Source organism: Nyctereutes procyonoides, unplaced genomic scaffold (genome assembly GCF_905146905.1).
Source record: "Nyctereutes procyonoides isolate TBG_1078 unplaced genomic scaffold, NYPRO_anot_genome, whole genome shotgun sequence".
In the NCBI taxonomy this organism is placed as follows: Eukaryota; Metazoa; Chordata; class Mammalia; order Carnivora; family Canidae; genus Nyctereutes; species Nyctereutes procyonoides.
This window is the reverse complement of record NW_026575134.1, coordinates 23054271-23077044: the sequence shown is the minus strand read 5'-3', so window position 1 is coordinate 23077044 and position 22774 is coordinate 23054271. Positions and strand designations below refer to the sequence as shown.

The following is a 22774-nucleotide window of genomic DNA, read 5'->3' as shown; positions in this document are numbered from 1 at the left end:
GCACATCAGAGGGTCCCTGCCATGCACTCAGATCCATTTACTTCTTCTTGTAATTTCCTCCTGCCTGGGAACCACTTTCTCAGGATTCTGGTCTGTCTCGTCTCCTGGGGAAACTTAAAACTTGAAGGTTAGGGGAAGAGATTCAATTCCTTCTTGCTCCAACTGATTTAAAAACTTATTGTCGGAATGCCTGGGTGGCTCAATGGTTAAGCATCTGCCTTCAGCTCAGGGCTTGATCCTGGGGTCCCGAGATCGAGTCCCACATCAGGCTCCATGCAGGGAGCCTGCTTCTCTCTCTGCCTGTGTCTCTGCCTCTCTCTCTCTCTCTCTCTCTCATTCTCTCTCTGTCTCCATGAATAAGTAAATAAAATCTTAAAAAAAAAATCATTGTCTCCTTCCTTTAGATTTCCACATGCCCATGAACAGCACCTCTGCCGCTCTGCGTGGCAAATACCTGGTGACGTGATCCAGACCTAAGGCCCAGGTCACCAGGTCCTTATCAGGCCATGGCTACTGCAGTTTTTAATTTGTCATCCAAATTGGTCAGGGGAAAAAATAATTAAAACAAAAAAACAAATTGGTCAGGGGAATACCAAGAGATACCACCTAGATCGATGACAGAGCTAGACCAAAGATAGACCTTCTTGGTCCTGAGATACAGCAGTAGCCTTTTCCAGGTGATCAGGGCCAGTTACACCACACAGCATTTTTTCCTTTGTCTGTAGGCTTTACTTTGGACATAGGATCCTGAAGTGACTGGTGGTAGCCTTAGCTTAGGTTCAGTGGAACTCTCAACTGTCTCCCCAGTGGGAGCATCTGCCTCTCTGGGAACCAGGATGTTCAGATCAGATTTCCTCAATCTAGCCACCATTGACATTTCAGATAATTCTTTGTTATAGGGAATTTTTGGTACATTGCAGGAGGTTTAGCAGCCTCCCTGGCCTCTAACCACTAGTCACCAGTAGTGTCCTCCAGTGTGACAACCAAAAATGTCTATAGACATTGTCAAATGTTCCCCCTTTCTCCCAGAAGGAGAAATAAAATCATCTCCAGTTGGCTTAGGCCCACAGAGACTAAATTTTAGGGAATGAGAAGTACAAATTCCCCAGCTGTCTCTTCACCGGGAGTGACAATATTACTATCCTTTGGTTCCAATACCCATGCATCCTACCATTTGGAAACTAAACAGTATTCACTCCTTCAGGGTGTGTACATGTCATCATGGAGAATGGCACAGGGTGTCTTCTTCAAGTGACCAAGTGGTTGCACTTTCAAATGATTACCCTTCACTCTGTTTGTCCATAGCTTTGGGGCAGTGGTGGGAGAGGGGCAGGGAAAAATACTTGGTGAGTCTGTGACCTAGTGGGCACTTTGTAAGCCAGACCTTGGCCAGGACTTCACTTGTTCTCAAGTCCCTATACACCTGTCTAGCAGAGGCATCATCATGACATTTTAGAACCTGGATTATTAATAGTGATTCAGACCCTTTGTCCTAGGACTAACAGCCCTATTCCTCTGTCCTACCATATAGTTGCCAGGCAGACTGTCATGAGTTTCTTTAGGAAAGCTCTGATGGTATCACTGTCGGCTACACCTACGGTCATGTTGTAGAATCCTTCCTTATGGGAACTGGATGCCTCTTCATCAGTCCTTGGGTTTCTGTCATAGAGTTTGCTCATGTCTGGAAACTGGATCTCAGAATGTGACATTTTATTTGGGAGGTTGCCCTCAGCCTTCTCGCTGTCCATCTTCAAAATATTTTATTGTACACATTCAGCAACATTCCCATTGGCTTCTATGCTTTTGTGCCTCAGAACGCTGTGTTCTATTTTTTCAATAGTTCTCTTTGGGTCAGGATCACAGGCTGCCCCTCAAACCTTGCTACTCATTATGGTAATTGCTCCCATCTGAATTCGGATGGTTAAAGGCTACCAGCTGAACTCTATTATCTCAGGATCCTTATTACTTTCAGGGACCTCTGTTCTGAATCAGCATTTTCTACGATGAGCCTAGCCTACGGAAGACAACCACCACAGAGCTGCTCAATGGTGCTGGCTAACTCTCACTGACATGTTCCTTTCTGCTTCGATGAATGGAGTGTCCAGAGGACGCCTCCACTGAACATAGTTGGCTTCTGGGTTGTTCAGCCTTACCTAGTAGTAGTAGCTACAGCATCCCCCCGCCCCCCAGCTCCTCTTTGAGCGTTTGGAGAGTGTTACAAACTGAACATTTGTGACTTCCCCCAGATTCATATGTTGAAGCCTGTAATTCCCAACGTGATGTTGTCAGGAAGTGGGGCCACACAAGGGTAAGGGAGAGCGGTCTGTAAGCTAGGAAGATGGTCTTCATCGAGAAATGAATCTGTAGGTACCTTAATCTTAGACTTTCTAGCTTCCAGAACTGTGAGAAATAAACTCCCGTGGTTTCACCCACCCAGTCTATGGTGTTTTTTTATAGTAGCCTGAGCAAACTAAGACTTAGCCCTTCCTCCAGCATCGAGCTTAGGTGATCACTTACTCCAAACTTTGAAGGCCATCCCAGTATCTCATTAACACTGTCTCATAGGGTCTCTGCCAAAATACTAAATATCATATTTTGGGAGAACTCTTTATATCCAATTTTATGCCTCTCTCCTTGATCCCACACCCAAATTTTTTTCATCTTTCTCTAATATATGTTGCCTAGATGCCAAAGCTTCTTTGGAATATATTCCATTTCCTCCCTTAGCAAGCCCAACAGTGCTTCAACTGGGTTATGCTGACATTTGACTCAAAATATGGGTCCAGTCACCAGAGAGGGAAGGAAGAGTGCATTCTGTAGGACAATATAATAATGTCTTACAAGGCAGAGGTTCTGCATTGCCTATAAGCAAGGGTCAAGGGACTACTGACATTTACACAAGAGACGGAGATGTTTCTGCAGATTCAGAGGGTTCAGGGAGATCCAAAGTTTCAGAGATCTCAAAGTCATGAACTAAGGTGTCCTCATCTCAGATCTCAAGCCTCTGTTCTTTACCTACCAGCCCTTAATCTTGGTGTAGCAAACTTGCCAGGGTTGGGAAGTCAAACCTCTCTGGAGATTTCTACCCTTACAATTAAGTTCTGGGTCCAATCTTCATTTTTTTTTTTTTTTTTGGCCCTTTAGCTATAGGTGGTGGGGATCTCTTTATAGGCAGCCAAAGAACTCTCTGACTTTCACACTTTATCTTAAATAGTGATTATTCACCTTCAGCCTTTTATTCCTTCTTTCATGCATTCGATAGTCCCCGGCAGCAACTTCATAGTTCTTAAAAATACTACTGTCCGCTGTACTTTCCAAATGCTTAGTACATGCCTTACATTCTGTTCACAGGCATCTGTCCCCATTTACCACGAGCGAGGGTTTTCACACTTGCCTCAGTAGAGAATTCCAAGGGCTACCAGTGTTCTGTTGGCTGCCAGAAATGGGATCTTCATCATCATCATCTGGCGGGCTGGCTAGTGAGTGAAGCCTCCAGTTCTCACTTTAGAGCTGGCTTCCTAGGACCTTTGCTAATGCCAACTCCTTCAGGCCAGGTTTCCTGGAAACAAAATGCAGTAGAGATTTTTTGTACAGGAAGATTCATTGAGAGGACACAGTGGACCACTCCTGGAAGGCTGTGAATAAAGTGAGATTGCGCAAAGAGAATAGTTGAACTGCAGTTCAGTCACAGGACTTAGGCAGATCCCATGGGGAGCTCCAGAGCTGTGTGGCCCCTTTGCACTCATCCCAGTTGAAAGCAAAGACGTGTAGAGCATTTGTTCACCACCATCTCCTCCTCAACACTTAAAATTAGTCAATTTTATTGCGTATGAATTATAACTTAATAAACAATTAAGAAAATATGCTCTTACAACAAAGTAAAATAAAAGTTTTAAATAACAGTATTATAGGAGTGTGAAGATTTTTCTGAATATGTCATAGGATGGGGGAGAGGGTTAGAGTACATATAGAAAAAAAAAGAAAACCTTCTTTAAAATCCTTTTTTAAACTCTCTTTTTGCCCAACATCTGACTCTTCAAAGTACTTGCTGGATCTCTTCTGTACTTTTATTCTGCTTCCAGACTTTGCCCTTCTTGGAGCATTTCCAACATCATCTTGGGCTTTTTATCCACACCCATATATGTCCCTGACCATTTCTTCCTCGAGGTAAAATAATTTCACTCTCAGCTTTTGCTGTTTGCAGCTCCATCCACTGATCTACTTTCCTACTTAGGGATCTTTGGGATCCATCTGCCTTTGACAGTCAAAGACTGGAGATTATAATTTCCATATTTAAATATTTTATCTTCTCACGTCTGCTGTCTGCCTATGTTAATTATAGCCCTCACACATTCCCTGGCAGTGCGAATAAAATCTTTTAATATTTAATTCAAAATGACCAATAATTTTCATTGTAAAGGAGAAAAATTAGAATTCACTAGTATCATCTTAATCCAAGGCTGCACTTCGAATATAAGATCTGGCAGGCGAAGTTCTAAATCTGTCTCTTGGAAGATGCTGCATTTCTCACGGTAGAGTATTTTAAATAAATGTGTATCACACCAACATTAATATTTCAAGCAACATTTTATTCTGTTTAGAAAAACTGATGACTTTACTGCAAATACATATATTTCAATTAAATAGTAGACAGTGCAATGACACACATGAAGACTCGGTTTAAAGTTGATTGCAGATGAGAGTGATAACTCCGCATTTAGTTTATGAAAACTGTCATCAGGTCTCTGCCTCAAATACTGTTTACTAAAGAAAACCTGTAGGAATATTTACTAACCTATAGGTGAGCTCAGATATATATAAATTTTTTTATGCTAGGAGAGGAAATTGGAAGTTGTTAGACAGAGTCATGATACCAGAAAGTAATGGGAGAAAATAATAAACCAAGTGGTTAAACTGTTCTTTCTAGCCTGAGAGTGGGCTGCTTGTCCATGTTCTCAGATTTTTTTAATGCCTCTTTTCTTGTCCTTTCAGGGCAACAGGTGAGCTACTTTGGCACTTCATTGGACTTACCCAGAGTTTTCTTTTCTGATTCATTTACCAATCCAAAGCCAGCCTCCTTTTAGTAAGGGAAATGCATGAGGAAGAAAAAAAGATTTAAACTATCCAGGACCATCCCAAATAATTTGAATGTTAAGTATGCAGACTTTGCTTCTTTGACTTAAACCATCCTTCTATACAAAACAAGGATTGCTTTTTACTGAATCCACTGAGTTTGAACTAATTTGGACAATAGATTCTAAAAATATACTGCTTAAACATAAAGCAAGCATTCACCACAAAACCTGATTATTTAGGTATTGACTCTAAAAACCTTAGAGATCATGATGCTTATTGAATCAACCTCTAAGGATAAACACTGGAAAAAAGTCCACTCAAATTGCACCAGGTTATTTTATGTATATGGTTATGTCCCCAAGCATTCTGAAATTGAGATAAGCTCAAGAATTTCATAAAATGAAAAATAATAGATTTTCCATTTTTAGCAAGCAGATGACAACTCTGTGGCATTTAAGTTTAAGAAAAAAAATGTGCTTACTTATCTATCATTCCAAGTGCAACCCAGTAACAATGAGTAGTTCAGGCTTATTATGTGAATGATAGTTGCAGAAATTCATTAAACGCCTGTTAATGTTTACAAAATTAAGCATTTCTATACAGTGTTTACTTTTGTTAAACCTCTTAGGCAAGCAGCAAGATAGTCTTAGGTCCTCCCAGGAAGAGAAAAAAATCAGTGCAGAATCAAAAAACAGAAATTATCTCAATTCAGATGCTCCTTAAAAAAAAAAAAAAAACCTAACATATAAGTACTACTCTCCCCAACTCCAAGGTTATACATTAGTAAAGTCTGTACATAAATAATTTTTATTATTTGAGTCGAAATGAAAATTTTATTTAATGAAACTGAATGCTATAATTGAGATTTTAGTTGGTATTTAATTTTAATTAAAAATACTTGTAGTGCTAATTATGGTACAATCAAAGCACTTGTTCTAAGTGTTTTATTAATATTAACTCATTTACTCCTCTGCACACTGAGATGGGCAATATTTGATAACCGTATTTTACAGCAGAAAACAGGCCCAGAGCAGTTAATAACTTTTTAAAGGTCACACAGCTGAAAATTGACAAAGTTAGAGCTCGGCCAGGAATCGCCCTCTGGAGTTCCTACTTCTAACCATACACTATGCTGGATAGTAGAATGATAAATTTTAAAGCTAGAAATCATTAAGTAATTTTATTTTTCAAAATTATACCAAAATAACAAGAATAAAAATCAGTTTAAAGGAACTCTGTATCTCATTTGCGGTTTCTGTCTCCAATTCCTTACCCTATGTTATCCTCATTGACCTCAGCGTGTTCACTGTCAACCTCCAAACACAACTTTATACTCAGTATTATGCAGCAAAGATTTAAAAGAAAGGGTCTTGGAACTGTGCTTTTTGAGTTTGCATCCTGGTTCTGCCACTTAGAAACCATGTAGCTTTGTAAGTTATTTACCCACCCTGGGCCTCCATTTGGGCTCCTGGGAGGATTAAGTGATTTAAAATGAAGAACCCTTAGTTAATGAACAGGTCCATATTGCTGTTTTTATGATTTCTCTCAGTAGAAGCGCCTGCTTGCCCTGCCGAGTAACTACTTAGCACAGGCCCCATTCAAAAGTTCTCCGTAATCTTATTCAGTTCCTTTAACTGTGCTCCAAAGGTGTGCCACCTACAGTCTTCTTATGGCTCTAATCACCCTCCATCACATTTTGTTTTATTTTTCTTTCTTTCTTCTTTCTTTTCTTTCTTTTTCTTTCTTTCTTTCTTTCTTTCTTTCTTTCTTTCTTTCTTTCTTTCTTTCTTTCTTTTTGTTTAAAGATTTTATTTATTTATTCCCGAGACACACAAAAAGAGACACACACAGAGAGAGGCAGAGACACAGGCAGAGGGAGAAGCAGGCTCCACGCAGGGAGCCCAACGTGGGACTCAATCCCGGGTCTCCAGGGTCACACCCTGGGCCGAAGGCAGATGCTCAACCACTGAGCCACCCAGGTGTCCCTCCAACATATTTTATCGTAATTAGTTGTATACCTACCTGCTCGTGTCACTATGCAGGAAGAAATGCCCTGTATACTTCTGTACACACACACACACACACACACACACACACACAGCCTATTACCTTATAAGTTCTCAAAAAATATTTATCATATGCACAAAATATGGATTGAATACTTAATGATTCCTCAAGAATAATTTGGAAAAGGTAGCTATGTCACAAATACAGAAGGAAAATAAAAATTCAATATTTACATTGGAAATTGGTTGGCATTCAACTTCTAAAAACAAATTTGGAAAATAATATAAAGCAGATACTCAGTTAATGGGAGCAAGATGGAAAATGCTATTGCCAAACCATATTTAAGAGTAATCAAGTTCTCTAAATTGAGCATAAGTCTGAAGCATGATCAGGTTAACAAAAAAAGAAAAGACCAGTGTTATTTTGCCTCAATTGGAAACAGAGTGTGGGGAAATTTGTGTTTTTTCCTCAGAGAGCAGGGTAACTTTATTCCTTCCATTAAGCCAGTTTTGTGCCAAACCTTAGCCGATGGATGCTTCAGATCTTTATTGATGCCTCTCTTCCCATTGAGCTTATTTATCCCCCATTTTGTGCCTGCCTTTCTCTGCTCCCTAAGTGTTTACTCCCTCACCTTTAATTTTGACTTAATGAACATCAGTGTGATAGCTTCTCTTATATTAAATGTGTATTTCATAGAGCCCTATGGGTTTAGAGACTTGATTAAAGATAAACTAAGGGTTGACTTTCCCTTAGACCAACCGTGCAAGATGGTGGGTTGGTCAGCAAATTCATTAAGTATCTAGTACACGTCGACCATTATAGAATGCAGCATTTTCAGAAGAAAAGCCACAGAAACAAAATGACCAAGGGGACCTCATCGTTTGGAAAGCTTCGCAATGAGATGCACACGTTGTGCCACCGCTGTGGCTGTAAGGCCTGCAACCTTCAGAATCCAACCGTGGCATATGTGGCTGTCCTGCCAAGTGGAAGAGAAAGTGTAGCAGGAGTGCCAAGGCTAAAAGATGAAACACCACTGGGCCCGGCCGAATGAAGCGCCTAAAAACTGTGCTGCAGATGCAGTTATGGATTCTGTACGGGAGCAACACCTAAACCCAAGAGGGCCACTGGGGCAGCATCCATTTCATCCTAAGGATTTCAGTGATTATTCACAGAATAAATGTTCTGGTTTTTAAAAAAAAAAAAAAAAGAAAGGAAAAAAGAAAGAGAGAGAGGGACGGAGGGAGGTAGGGGGAAGGGAGGGAAGGCAGGCAGGCAGGTACAAGGAGCTCACAGGTCTAGGCAGTGGGAGTGATGTGTGTACAGACTTCGAGATGACGAAGCAATGAGTGACTATAGAGACAACTGAAAGAAGTCAGCATTTTTGCAGAGAAAATGGAGAATTGAATACAAAAGGATAGAGACAAGGCAAAATAACCTGAAGTCTTCTGGTTGCCTTCAGCATTTTGGACTTGATCCTAGAGTTCTACTTTCCTTCCTCCTACAAAGGATGGATTTTCCTTGAAGTTTTCAAAAGCCGTTCACTCTTCTTGTGCACTGGATCCCATCTCCTTCAGCGTACAAACAACTTTGTTCCTGCAATCATGTATGTGCTCTCTCTCTTGAGTCCCTTGTTTTTTTTCATATTGGATTATACCCATAAAAATGTAAACACCGCACCAGAGATCACCTCTTACGAAGTTGGAAGCCATCTATCACCCGTCTGTCTTTCTGCCCCTTTCTCTGCAAGGGATATTCTTATAGAATATCTCCAAATTTGTCTCTACTTACTGTTTACACTTTCTCATCTATCCATTTTAACATAATTCTGTCAGGATTTTGTCCCCATTATACACTAAACCCGCTTTGACCATGTAATCTATGACCTTCATCACACATGCTCCAGCTGATAAAGTAGCATTTAACAAGCCTGCGTGTCACTCTTTAAATTTCTCAGTCAAATCTGAGACCTGCGCCCACCAGTCTGTCCCTAACTCTATTGAACACATATCAGATTCTCTGAGTGCTTTCACTGAAGCCATTGCCATTGTCTTTCAGTGAGTTGAGGAAAGCGTTGGTGCTCATAGCTTACCAACCGTTTTCCTTAATCCTTTCTAATACCCCCCCTTTACTCTTCAGCTTCTGAAGCTTTGGTGAGTAAAGGCTTCAGAGTTGCCCAACAGGCTTTCAGCCACCTACATTTGACATTTCTGCGTAGTCGTCTCACTGTGGAATGTACAGTCTCTGATGTTAGTGGCTCACATGAACTGAGATGAGAATAATTTCATTTTTATATACCCATGTATCTTGAGATGAAGCACAATTCTTCATTTCGAATTGAGACTCAGCCCACTGTGGGACTCTGGAGTTCAAAATCTCTTCTGTATCATGAGGTTCCTAGGTAGCTAGTAGTTGAGAAAGGCCACTTTGTTTTTCTCGACAGTAGAGTTCCAAATATAGGTCCAGAGAGCAGTTTGCTTGCTTTACTCCAAATCTCTTCACTAAGTAACAATAAACCATACAGATGAGAAAATAAGAAAGAAATGATGGCCCCTCTTCTATGTTCATGACAGAACCACTGAGTCACATGGTTAAGCCCCCAGTGGACTGAACTTCCTAACGCATGTGCAAACCGCTTTCTCTGGGAGAGCCAGGCCCTAGTATATTAGCTTAGAAAAAAGGACGTCTTGCAAAGTAAGTTATAAAGCACTGAATATATTGGAGGAGAAAATAAAGATGAAAATAATAAATAAAAATATGGATGCTATATTTTATAATCAGAAGGAAGAGAGATGGCTTATGAGCTTAATGATTTTCAACTGTGTTTTGATGATCTTCAACTTAATGATTTAATGATATGAACTAAACATTCAGCTTAATGATTTTCTTTTTTTATTTTTTTTTATTTTTTTTAACTTATGATAGTCACAGAGAGAGAGAGAGAGAGAGAGAGAGAGAGGCAGAGACATAGGCAGAGGGAGAAGCAGGCTCCATGCACCGGGAGCCCGATGTGGGATTCGATCCCGGGTCTCCAGGATCGCGCCCTGGGCCAAAGGCAGGCGCCAAACCGCTGCGCCACCCAGGGATCCCAGCTTAATGATTTTCAACTGTGTTCAACTGCACTTATTAATAGCAGAGCCCAGTGTGCATTGCAGCGCCATTTACCATTTACCAGATAGTGGAAACAAACATATACATGGAATTATATAGGAACTTATTTTAGGTGTAAAGCATAATTATTTTACATGTAAGAAAATAAGTCTCATTTTTAAAAACACCATTTGTAAGGAAAACTAGAAATATTTGTTATTAGTATCATTCCAAAGAGTTACAGAATTTTTGTGATTGTGTAGGTTATAAAAGATTGTCTGAAAGTCATCAAAAAAAACGTGGATTATAAAATGTCACGTAAGATTTCTGCCCATATCTACTTGGATTTACCAACACTGTTCATTGTTCAATGTTGCTGAATTTCATTATAAGCCTCAGAGATATTGTATTGATAAGGATAAAAATGTATTGCTAAGTTTTAGATACGATATATACAGAGATTCGATTGATATTCTCCATCCATTGCATAATTGCGTGGTTATTATGTAATATTGCAAACCTACCATCACTTACAAAGTAACTGTTCTTTACATTCACATCTCATTTCATTTTTGCATCAGATGCACTTACTCTGAGTATAGTTTCATAATTTAACTACTTGCGATGACCATGGGTATCAATAAGACAATACAGCCTAACTAGATCATCTTATTTCTGTACAGACTCATACCCATATAGCTGAAGTGGCAATCCGTACCACTGACATTTTGATACCTGAGGACCTAACTCCTCCTATCCACCAACGCCTCGAACCATAGGGTATATTCCTACTAATGAACAGCCACACTTATGCAAATTCTGGTGCTGCCATTAATCTTTTTTGGACTAATTTACTTATTTATTTTTTAAGATTTTATTTATTTATTCATGAAAGAGAGAGAGAGAGGCAGAGACACAGGCAGAGGGAGAAGCAGGCTCCATGCAGGGAGCCTGACGTGGGACTTGATCCTGGGATCCCGGGGTCCCAGGATCAGGCCCTGGGCCAAAGGCATACACTTAACTGGTGAGCCACCCAGGTGTCCCTTTCTGGATTAATTTACAGAGAAAAATGATAAACAACTTGGTGAGGTACAGGAATAAAACTGTGAGTGCTAGATTAAGCAAGAGCAAAGGAAAGCTGCATGAATGCCTTACAACACATCTCGATGAACACTTTGCAATTAATTAGTCAAGGATATTTGAACTTCCTGTGTCCTGCACAATGTGCTTTACCTCTGTTAGATTTTTACTATTTTCTATTGACTGTCTTTCATGCTAAAGTGGATTGTTTTCTCTTCATCCTTGACGTTGAGTATCATGGATATAAAACTTTTCCAGTATAAACATAATAGTCTTAAACTGTGTTCTAAATAAAATTATACATTGTGTTCAGTGAAGTCAGTATCCAAAACAAAATATCTTTCTTAGTTTTCCAGTAGTATATGGTGGAGCAACATTGCCTATATAATGCTGTTGATAAATTTTAAAAAATGACATCTGTAGATGTGAGGGAATACGGTCTAGGAAAGAGGACGCTCCAATTGCTCATTGTCCAATTGATACTGAAGAAGTTTTGCTTTGAATTTTTAAGTTTAGAATGCAGGGAGGACAATATGAGGGTTTGAAATTTCCAGCTGAACCCTCACCTTTAGGTGTTTGTCTTTGTTTATTCTTGGCAAAATGCAGTCCTGCTTCAGAGATAAAAAGGCTTAAATGGGCTATTAAAAATCTCCTTGAACTTCAAAGAGCCCTTAAAGAGAACATTTCATGAGTTAAATACAAATGAATGAAACCATGTGGGTTACATTTCCTTGAGATTTTACATGCATTGAAAAATTAAGGGAAAGTAGACACAAAATAAATTCTCAGTTTTCATTAGACTCTATATTGAGTGGTCAATAATGTCATAACATGTCTATAATGAGTTTAAAAATTAAATATATCTGAAGCAGAAAAATACTTAATCACTAGATTAGAATTTAAAAAAAACACAAAACTTTGCCATGATACAAATCTTCATTGTCACCAAAAATTAGCTAGTAATTTTCTGACTGTACATGACAATGTACTACAAAATGCTACTAAATTAGATCCAGCCTCTGCTTTCTGGGATTTTACAGTAATCCACAGACATTGTGAGATGAGTTCATTTATTCACTCTAAAAAAGAGAACTAATAGATAATATAATATACATAATATAATTATATACATAATTTACAAAGTGCATCATGCTTTTCAAGACCGCTTGTGTGGCTGAAGAAGGACTATAGATGTGCCAAGTCCAAATCTCAGAAAGAGGAGGGATATGGATGAGGGAATTGAGAGCTCCTTTTCATCACATCTGGAAAAGAAATCTTATGTGAAATTTGTTTTTCAATGATGACAGGATAGTAGCTTGTCAAGCTACAGTTTGGAGGGACATTCTATCTGGTGCTGCTAATCAAACCAACTGAGGACACATTTATTGAGTTCTGGCTATTGCATTATGCTACTAGCGAACATTCCCAATGATGGTAATTGCTCAGAACTCTTCAAGAGGCATCTAATGGAGCAATGAATCTTGGAAAGAACTGGACTATCAGTTGTATTTTTTTTTTTTTTTTTTTGGCTCAAGTCACTTTACGTACTCCAAATTGAGGTGGGAGACAGAAAACATGAAGAAGTTTCTAAAATGTTCCAGCAAGCTCAGTGAAGTGAGACTCAAATATAAATGTGGCCACCTCTATTAGTTATGTTTATGTTTGGCCACACTTCCCAGTCAGCGTTTTCTCCTAAGCCACTGATACAGGTTTCCAGGATTGTTCTTGTTGACTCTGCTTTTTCTCTCATTAGGAATCATGTTCACAAATGTATTCTAAATTGTAATGTCAGAGTGCCTTCTCTGGGAGTCATTTTATTGAAGCTATTATATTAATTCTTTAGAACTTCTCTGCTTGGCATTTAATCACTTAATTCAAAATTCAGTGCCTCAGTTTTTGCAGGTAACAGATGGAATTTTTTACTATAGCTGTATGTATGATACCCTATCAATTAAATGGAGAAATCATATTTGCTTTTTGCATTGTCAATCTCAATACAGCCAGGTTCCTATTTCTCCTGTATCATTTATCTAAAAGAGATACTATACCCAGGACTAGGTGTTCTAAATACAATGAGTCCATAGTCACAATCTTGAATGTATTGGTTTCCCCCAGTCTGTTTTTTTAAGAGCCCAGAGTTAACTGGCATCCATCAACTTTGTCCCTTCCCCCCTCCCCAGAAAAGCATGGGCAAACAATTATAGTTCTTTTTTCAAGCACATCAAACAAACTTGTTACCAGGACCAAAGCCTAACTGATCTCCAAGGTTTGAAACTTGACCCAGATTCTGATCTCTCATTGAGAAGGACTGACATACCCAATTTAGACCCATGCACAAAGCCTCGATTCTAAATAGCAGTGGCAATGTTTTGTTGTCAAAGACCCTAGGGGTCTCTCACAGTTCTCAGCAACTAAACAGCATGAAGTTTTGTAAAAAGAAATCTCAGTTTATTTATATTGTTTCCCAGAAGGCATCACTGTTGATTGACTCAATGCTGGTTTCTGGAAATGCACGTTATTTGTTGCCTCTAGTTCTAAGTTAAATATTTTCTTCCCAGAGGAAGCCTTCCACTCAGTATGAATATCTGTCTATTGCACTAAGGTTTAAAGAAGGCACGACAAAGAGATAAGCAGACCTTGGTACAGTCTTTCTTGTCATCTTCATTAGAGCATTTTTTTAAATTTATTTATGATAGTCACAGAGAGAGAGAGAGAGAGAGAGAGAGAGAGGCAGAGACATAGGCAGAGGGAGAAGCAGGCTCCATGCACCGGGAGCCTGATGTGGGATTCGATCCTGGGTCTCCAGGATCGCGCCCTGGGCCAAAGGCAGGCGCCAAACCGCTGCGCCACCCAGGGATCCCCATTAGAGCATTTTTGATAGCACAGAACTATTTACTGTAAGCTCACAAGGATATCTCTTGAAACTCAATAGAAAAAAGCACAGCTGGGCTTGTCTTAGAATGAGAAATGTGTGCTGGAAAGTTATCAGGAATCAAGGAAATTACTCTTAAATTGGTATAAAATTTTGTAGTGGTTGAAAGCTTGAAATGTTGAGTTCAAGTCCCAATTCTTCCATTTGTTTGCAGTGCATTTTTGAAATATATATGTCTCTTATTTCTTCACCTATAAAATAGGAGTAATATTTCCTGTTACAGAAAACTGTTGTAAGAGCTACAAAGTGCTTATTGAGTACCTGGCACATAAAAACACATTCAATGGAAGTTTACCACACTAATAATTTCCTGATAATGTGACATTTATTATGTCACCCATGAGCAATTATTTATTCAATACTCATCTTAGAGAAAGCTATTTCTTAACGTAAAATCTTAACAAATTGACAAACAGTTAAAAAAAAGTGTGGGGGGAGCAGTTATGTAAAATGCAAGAGTAACATCAAACAAAATAGTTCAATGATACAAAATATCCATGAAATAGCATTCATATAATATCAAATCCACTGGAGGTACATGGTTCCCTCAGACTGTAGAGCACCTGACTCTTGATCTCAGGAAAATGGATTCAAGCCCCACATTGGGTATAAGGCTTATTTAATATCAAATACATTTAAATTGGTACTTACTTTTGTGTTGCACAAGAATTCTCCATGAAGCATATGCTCCTGTGACTTTAGCATGTATTAGCTACAACTCAACAAGATATTCTGTGTCCCTATTGAAAGTATAAAAGTGATTATATCAAAGGAGATACTGATACATGCAATAATAACATTTGGTAAATTAAAAAGAAACATTTTACATAGAGAAATCCATTGATTATATGTATTTTAACCTACTTATACTGCCTCCTGGACCATAGAGGTTGGAAGTATGAGTTGTCTGCTAAATCCACAGCTTTATCTCCACCTATCTCTTTTTTTCCCTATCAGAGCTTGTCTCCTATTCTAATAGCTGAAAATATCAGCTGCTTGTTTTTTTTTAGCAACTTGTAGTGAGGACAAATGGGCATACAGACTAGTACAAATGGAACCTGAGAGGATGTCTGAGATTTGGTTTTTTCCTTCCTAGTAGAAAAGAACATACAGTGGGGAATATTCTCCACTTCCATATGATGTTTTTAACTGTGGCACCATCTTGGGCCACAGGGGACAAGCTAAAAAGGACTTACATTCAGAGTTTGTGACTTTGAAGAGAATATGTCTGTCTTTCAGCATCTTTGAGTTGGATTGTCTTATTTGCAGCTATAAGCAGTCTGATTCATAAAGGTTATCAGGAAATGGATCAAATGTTAGAAACAAAGCTTCCACTTATGTTTGTAACTGCTTCTTTATAGATCAAAAGTGGAACTGCGGAGGTGTATAGTGGTGAGAGAGGGCAGAGAAGGGAATCCTGCCATTTTCTCTAGGTGTGTGCCTTGAGCAGCAGCGTTCCTTACTTGTGTGGTTTAAGAACATATGGCTTTAATCATACCATCAAATACAATTTCTGTGCATAACAAATGCTAATATAATTTACTGAATGAATGTGGAATTCAAGAAAATAGCTTCTCAATGAACAATGATAACACTGAGTTTGTCTTTCATATCTTTGTTGATTTTATCTATTTCACATGTCAACACCTCTTTGTCATTTGGACCCCTAAATCTAGCGATCATTCAGAACAGACTTGCAGTATTGGTCTCTCCTAAGCTATCCAGTAACCAGTGCCTGACTTATGAAAATCCAGTTCATCTCTGATTCTATGAAACCCCTATAGAAATCCTTATAAACTCAGTATGTTTACCTTTCAAGCAAAATTCATTCATTTTTAGACTGCAAATTCAATAGTCTTACATAATACAATTTAAGTTTTCTCCCAATTAGGTCATATTACCAACTGATAAATTACTAAGGTATTTGTAGAAATTAATTGTAAAATTTACAAAGAGGGAGATTTCTATTAGCAATAACTAAACCAGCTCTAATCAGTCACAAAGCTAGTTAAAATAAGGGGCACTTGGGTGGCTCAATAAGTTAACTGTCTGACTCTTGATTTCGGTTTAGGTCATGATCTCACTACCGAGTCTATTTGAGATCCTCTATCTCTCTCTCTCTTTCCCTCTCCCTCTGCCCCTCACTCCTACATCCTCTCTCTCTTTCAAGTACATAAATTAATCTTTTTTCTCAAGATTTTATTTATTTATTCATGAGAGACACACAGAGAGAGAGAGGCAGAGACACAGGCAGAGGGAGAAGCAGGCTCCATGTAGGGAGCCTGACGTGGGGCTCGATCCCAGGATCCCAGTATCCCTGGGCCGAAGGCAGATGCTAAACTGCTGAGCCACCCAGTGATCCCAAGTAAATAAGTAAATCTTAAAAACAAACAAACAAAAAAAGCTGGTTAAAATGATTAATTTACCAAACTGTGAATCACTTCTCTAACTCTAATTTTCTGCACTGTTAATGTTCATTTCCTGAAATCAATAGTATGATCCTGAAAGTGGGAAATTCTGTGTAAACCAGTATCCCAAAATATGTAATTTTTAAAATTTATGAGCATTAAAGACTATTGACTTAGTTATTTTGCCATTACATCTGTGGCTAAAGCATACTTCTTCTATACATTTACTGTCATACTTAACTGTTTATGGAATTTGAGATGATTTTTTTCAAAACCCTGTAAAATCCAGATGAAATTGGAACCATTTTATTTGCAATAGAAATGGCATCTAAGAAATTATGAAACTTCACAAATATTTAGAGTTTCATTTCCATAATTAACATGAAATATTTAATAAAACAAGTAAATTCGTTATTAAATGTAAAATTATATGCAGGGCATTTGACATATTTCACTGTATTTGTTGTTCATAATGAACATATTGAAGTATAAGAAAAAGATATATTAATTAGTGCGAAAGCCATGTTGCTTCTTCAGGAGGAATGGAAGTTCATACCAAGCAAATTTGGTGGTTACCAGAGAATGAAAAACTTTCTGTCAGGGAATGAAGGCAAAGTGGGAGCAGCAAAGCCATGGTTGTATCCGAGGGGCAAAAAAATCACAAGTTCAACACCAAAAGCATTAAAGAATAATGTAGATTTCCCTGAATGATTCCTGGGCACATGGTGGTGGGGGCAGTTATTACATATGATAGCCAAAGCTTCCTGAAAACCCTCAAAATCCTTGAGCATGTCTTGCTTGATATAACTTTTATTCCCTGAAGTAAATGATACCCATCTTGTTCTCATTCTTCCCTTCCACCCAAACTTCTTTGTTTACAAGCTCTACCAACCTTCACTTTTTTTTCTCTCTCCCCCATTTCTCCTGCTTTCCTATCCTCTCAAGCACAAAGTGGCTCAGCCATGAGCCCTGTGTTTCCTTTACCATGGCTCTTGGAGGAGTGTGCTTAGGTTGGGGTGTGAGGGAGTCTCAGCTTTTCATGCTGGATGTGACATAGAGGTCTGTGATAATGTATTTGCCGCTTGTACCCTATGTGCCCAGTGCTCAGCAATGGAGATCCTCTAATATGTGTATTTACATACATACATATATGTAAAAACATTTATATACATAAACACACAAAATATATAATGTATGTGTGTCATACTATTCCTTATATCATATCATCTAGCACTAACTTTTTTTGCAATTAGGGCTATTAATCAAACCCAAATTATACATTTCCTTATGTGACTTCACTTCCCTCTCAAGGGTGTTTGGTAAGGTTTTTAGTAATTTCATTGATCTTACACCTGACCCACTCACAATTACTCTTTGCTTTGTCTGGTTTCACCTTGTTTCTGTTTCCTGGACAGAAACAAGTGGTCACCTCACAATAAGCCTCACAAAAAGACTCGTATACAAAGGTATTAAATTCCAGAAGGAATGTGTTTAAATAATATTCAAAACAAACCCCCTTTCTCATTGTCAGCTACTCTCCATTTTATTAAGCTCTGTTCACAGTTCACCATGAGCCCTGTGTCATGTCTATTCTGCTTTGACAGGAGCTCCAGGCTGCACATCTCTAATGTCATTTCAGTCCAGTCACCCAGTCAGTACACCTTTCTACTCATGTCAACATATCCTAGTGGAATAAAACAGTCAAACTCAGTTGTCCCAGGTTCTTTCCATTCTATTTCTATTATACCTCCCTCTGCTGGAACATAGCAAGCCTTCTGGTCCTCTTCTTAATAAAAGTAAAGAATAATTGGTCATTTTTCAATCATTTCCCCTTTATCTGAGAGTCTTTAAATACTCATTTTCTCCATGCTATTTGATTTGTCCCAAATCCCCCCTGTCCTTCTAAGAGCATACCACAGCTAAGGAATAACAACAGGGCATTGTTGCATTGTGATTTATTACCTTTAGCTTCAACTTTTTCTATATTAAAAAAAATAATCAACATAGAACTTTCTAAAATGTATTTGGAAATGTCTGTATTCATGGACATTTAACCAAAGTTTTCACTCATGCTAAAATACCTTCGGATATCTCTAAGGAGTGTGTCTCTACCAGATTTTTTTTCACTTCCACATACCAAGTTGTAGAGTCTGGCAGAGAAACCATAATAAAATAAATCTTGCTTCACTTAACCAACAGGCTTCCTCAATTTCAACAGGTGGCTTTTGTTTGTTTGTTTTGTTTTTTTTTTTTTAATACCACCCATCTACCCCAAATAGAAATATTAGGAAAGTATGATACTCCCCTTCAAGCCCAAATTTTGAAGTAATTTTTAAGCTTGTATAAGACCATGGAATAACCAGAAATAAATGTTTTTTAGGTCATCCCTGGGTGGCGCAGTGGTTTGGCGCCTGCCTTTGGCCCAGGGTGTGATCCTGGAGACCCGGGATCAAATCCCACCTCAGGCTCCCGGTGCATGGAGCCTGCTTCTCCCTCTGCCTGTATCTCTGCCTCTCTCTCTCTCTCTCTGTGACTATCATAAATAAATTTTTTTAAAAAAAGAAGTTTTTTAGTTACACATCAGTGAAAATACTTGAGTAAAAATTCATAAGTGAATTTGTACAGAGCCACATCTAATTATGGTGTTTGTATCACAGAGATTGGGTAATACTGCTAATGATTATAATTATTTTTAGGTCTTTTCCATTATTAGCCCTAATGCACTGGAGTGGTACATGCGTCTTAGTATGGGTAAACAGTTCAAATGAATATCATTTTATGACCAAATTGTTTAGGGTAAGTGAGTTTCCTTTTCTAAATAATTTTCTTTCAGTACTAAGGGGGAAGGAACTCATTAGTAGTCACGGAACATTCACTGTCATGCCATTTCCATTTCCTGGAGGTAGAGAAAGGCCTTTAAAAAGCCATTGTGGGTAATGGTAGAGAAGCACCCAGAGAATGATGTCTCACACACTGTAGGAGCATGGGGGGAAGATTTCCAAAACAATTGGAATTGTTTAAAACAGCTTTCTTGTGGGAGGAGAAAAAAAAGTATAGTCTACAGTGTCTCATGAGCTATGCCCTTCCCTCTCTGGTGTGTAGACTCTTCTGTGTCTGTTGTACACTCACCCGAATGTATTCCAGTTGGGGGTTGCAAATAATTCTTGTTATGTGATTCTTCATCTACTCTTCCACAAAAAGACTTCTTCCTCAGAAATATAAGACAAATCAAAAAACTTTTTTGAATAATATTATGACACAGAACTTAGAAAATGGAACTCTCTTAATTATTTTCTTCTTTTCTTTTCCCTCTTTTTCCCCTTCTTTCCAGTCAATCATCTGTTGACCTATAACATACATCCAACATTTTGTTATAGCATGCAATTCAGTTAGACTAAATAAACATATGTTGAATATTATGTACAGGGAATTTCTGGCTTTTTAAATTTTAGGTAAGCTCTACACCCAATGTGGGGCTTGAACTCAGAACCCCGAGATCAAGAATTGTGTACTACCAACTGAACCAGCCAGGCATCCTGGGAATTTACTACTTTTAGGATACCCTTGAGCAAAGGCCAAAAGTCTTAGAATTTTGAAGACCAGGAGTGAGAACATCTGCAGTTAAGGATAAAAGGCTGTCACACACACTATCTGTCTGTCAAGCACAGGTTCATGTGGGCATTTGTAAGTACAGACCCTCATTCTTTCCTTGATACCCACTTGATTCAGCAACGTGAACTCTTCTTTTTAATATTTCTGTGACTGTAGACTGGATCCATATCTTCCTTATTTTGATTGCTTGACCATCACTATAAACCCCGTTCCAGATCCTCCTGCTTTTTCTGGTATTATCCACCAGGTTCACCTTACACTTGTGTTCATTTGTTCTCTATTAAACCTGTGGTTTTTACCTGAGGACACTTTCTACCATTATGGTTCCTTACCCAGCAGCTATTTAAGAATTCTAGCTACTTTGGTTCCTTTCATCCCACACTATTAGAGCAATCTTGGTAAATGATTTTATCCAGTTTTTACTGAGGTGTCTGATGCTTCTCCAGTATTGCATTTATTTTGAAGGTGTGAAATCCCCACATTTTAAAACCAAGCTCATAGAATTCACTATGTTCTAAAGTACTAACACCTTAGTATTATTGAAAATGACACAACTGTCAGGAATCCTAGACAGAGTGAAAAAGTTAATTTTCTATTCCAATTTATTTTCCTTTTAATTCAATCTACCCTTGCAACATGACTCCTGGCACATTCAAGGATGCAGCACAAGTGGAATATTTCTTTTCATCTCTCTTAAGATGAAAGAACTGAGATGTCTTTGTTTAAATACCTTAACTTGGGTCATAATGTTGTTATCCTTCCTGCTGATCTAATCTTAGGCTTTGTTTTGTTCTTTCCATTCATTCATCCAATCACCTGCCTATTGAAACTCCCTATTTTCCAGAACTGGTTATCCACATTTATTCCAGGAACACAGTTTTTATCTATGTCTCTATTCAAGGCAGCTAATAGTTTTACCCAGTAACTAAAGTTACTGTGAAACCCTAAGTCTTGGTGAAAACAGGGATCATGCCTTAAAATATAAAATATTCAGGAAACCAAAACAATAAAAATTATGCAACAATGAGACATGGCCAAAAGATTCAAGGAAGATGTTGTGGTTAAACATAACACAAAATTGGACAATATGTTTAAATGAAACAGAATTATTAGTGGAATTCCAGCATACCAGAATTATTAATAGAAATCCAGCATACTAGATTGGGCATATGGAGTGATGCAATTATTGCACTTTCTGGGCAGCTAAGACAAAAGAGGAAAGATTTCTTTTACTACTTAGTTTCTGCCAAAAGAAAGCCTATTAGGTGTTTCTTGAATATTATGTTTTTTTTTTTCCAACTAGTTTTGGGCATTATTTCTTATATCTTATCAAGTAAAGGTATTTGAAAAAATAGTGTAATATTTTAATCCTATAGCTTCAACCTTCAAGTATGTCCACTCCTCCTTGCGTCTGTTCTTCACCACTCTTATTTAATCCCCTATCAAGTCTCTTCTGGATAATGCAGTAGCCTCTTACTACCTAATTGCCCATTTAGTTCTATTTGTAACTGAATTGTGACACAGCAGCCAGCATGATCCCATTAAAACATATGTCAGCTCATGTCATTTCTCCCCTAGAAACTGCCAAAAGCTCCCGCATTTCACTAAGTGAAAACAAATACTTTGAAATGGCCTATAACCTCCTATGTGATTTTCAGGAAAAAGGAAAATAATTATAATAGGATGCTTTCAGATGCAAGAATAAAAAATAAATTAAAAAGCATGTTTATAAATGAAACATTATCTATATAAAACAATAATGCCTAATTTGTTAGAATTTAAAATTAGAACATAACTCAAATAATGGGTAATAAGATGGCATGTTGAGGAAGGAGGGATCAGAATTAGAGTTTATTAAAAACCTTCTATTTTGAGTGAGAAGAGTTATGATACTGATCAAACCTGGACTGTGTATTTGGTATCAAACAGCACTACAATAGAACTTTACATTAAGTTTATAATAATAATTAATAGTTACACTGTTACATTATTGTATAAATAATCCATTCAGATATATTAAAACCTGGTATGTGAAAGGGAAAAAGAGAAAAAAATGTTTGTAAGAACCTATAAGAAGATATTTTTAGGGCTTGGGGACAGAATAGGGTTTCTCAAACAAAACAGAAAAAAAAATAACCACAAAAGAAAAGACTAATGAACTACACATTTAAATTAAGAACTTCCATTTCTCAAAAGACCCTGTCAAACAGTGAAACAGTAAGCCAGAAACTGGGAAATAAAGGACTGTCCAGGAAGAATTCGTACGAATCACTAGATAAATGTACAGAATTCATGAACAGGCAGGATGTTGATAGTGGGGGAGGTTGTACAGGAGCCAGGAGTATATGGGAAATCTCAGTTCCTTCTGCTCAATTTTGCTGTGAACCTAAAAATGCTCTAAAAAATAAAATCTATCAAAAAAAATAATGAACATGCATTTCAGTGAGGAAGAAACAACAAAGACCTTAAACATAGGAAAATTGCTCACTTTTGATAATGATTATAAATGTATAAATTCAGACTGCAATTAGTCACTATTTCCATTTATACCCAGTAGACTGGCAAAAATTAT

General features: G+C 37.9%; 1 pseudogene; it reads left to right on the top strand.

The window, feature by feature from the left end:
* The first annotated feature begins 7942 nt into the window (after positions 1-7942).
* On the top strand, positions 7943-8233 carry LOC129494400 (60S ribosomal protein L37-like; annotated as a pseudogene).
* Positions 8234-22774: the final 14541 nt, after the last annotated feature.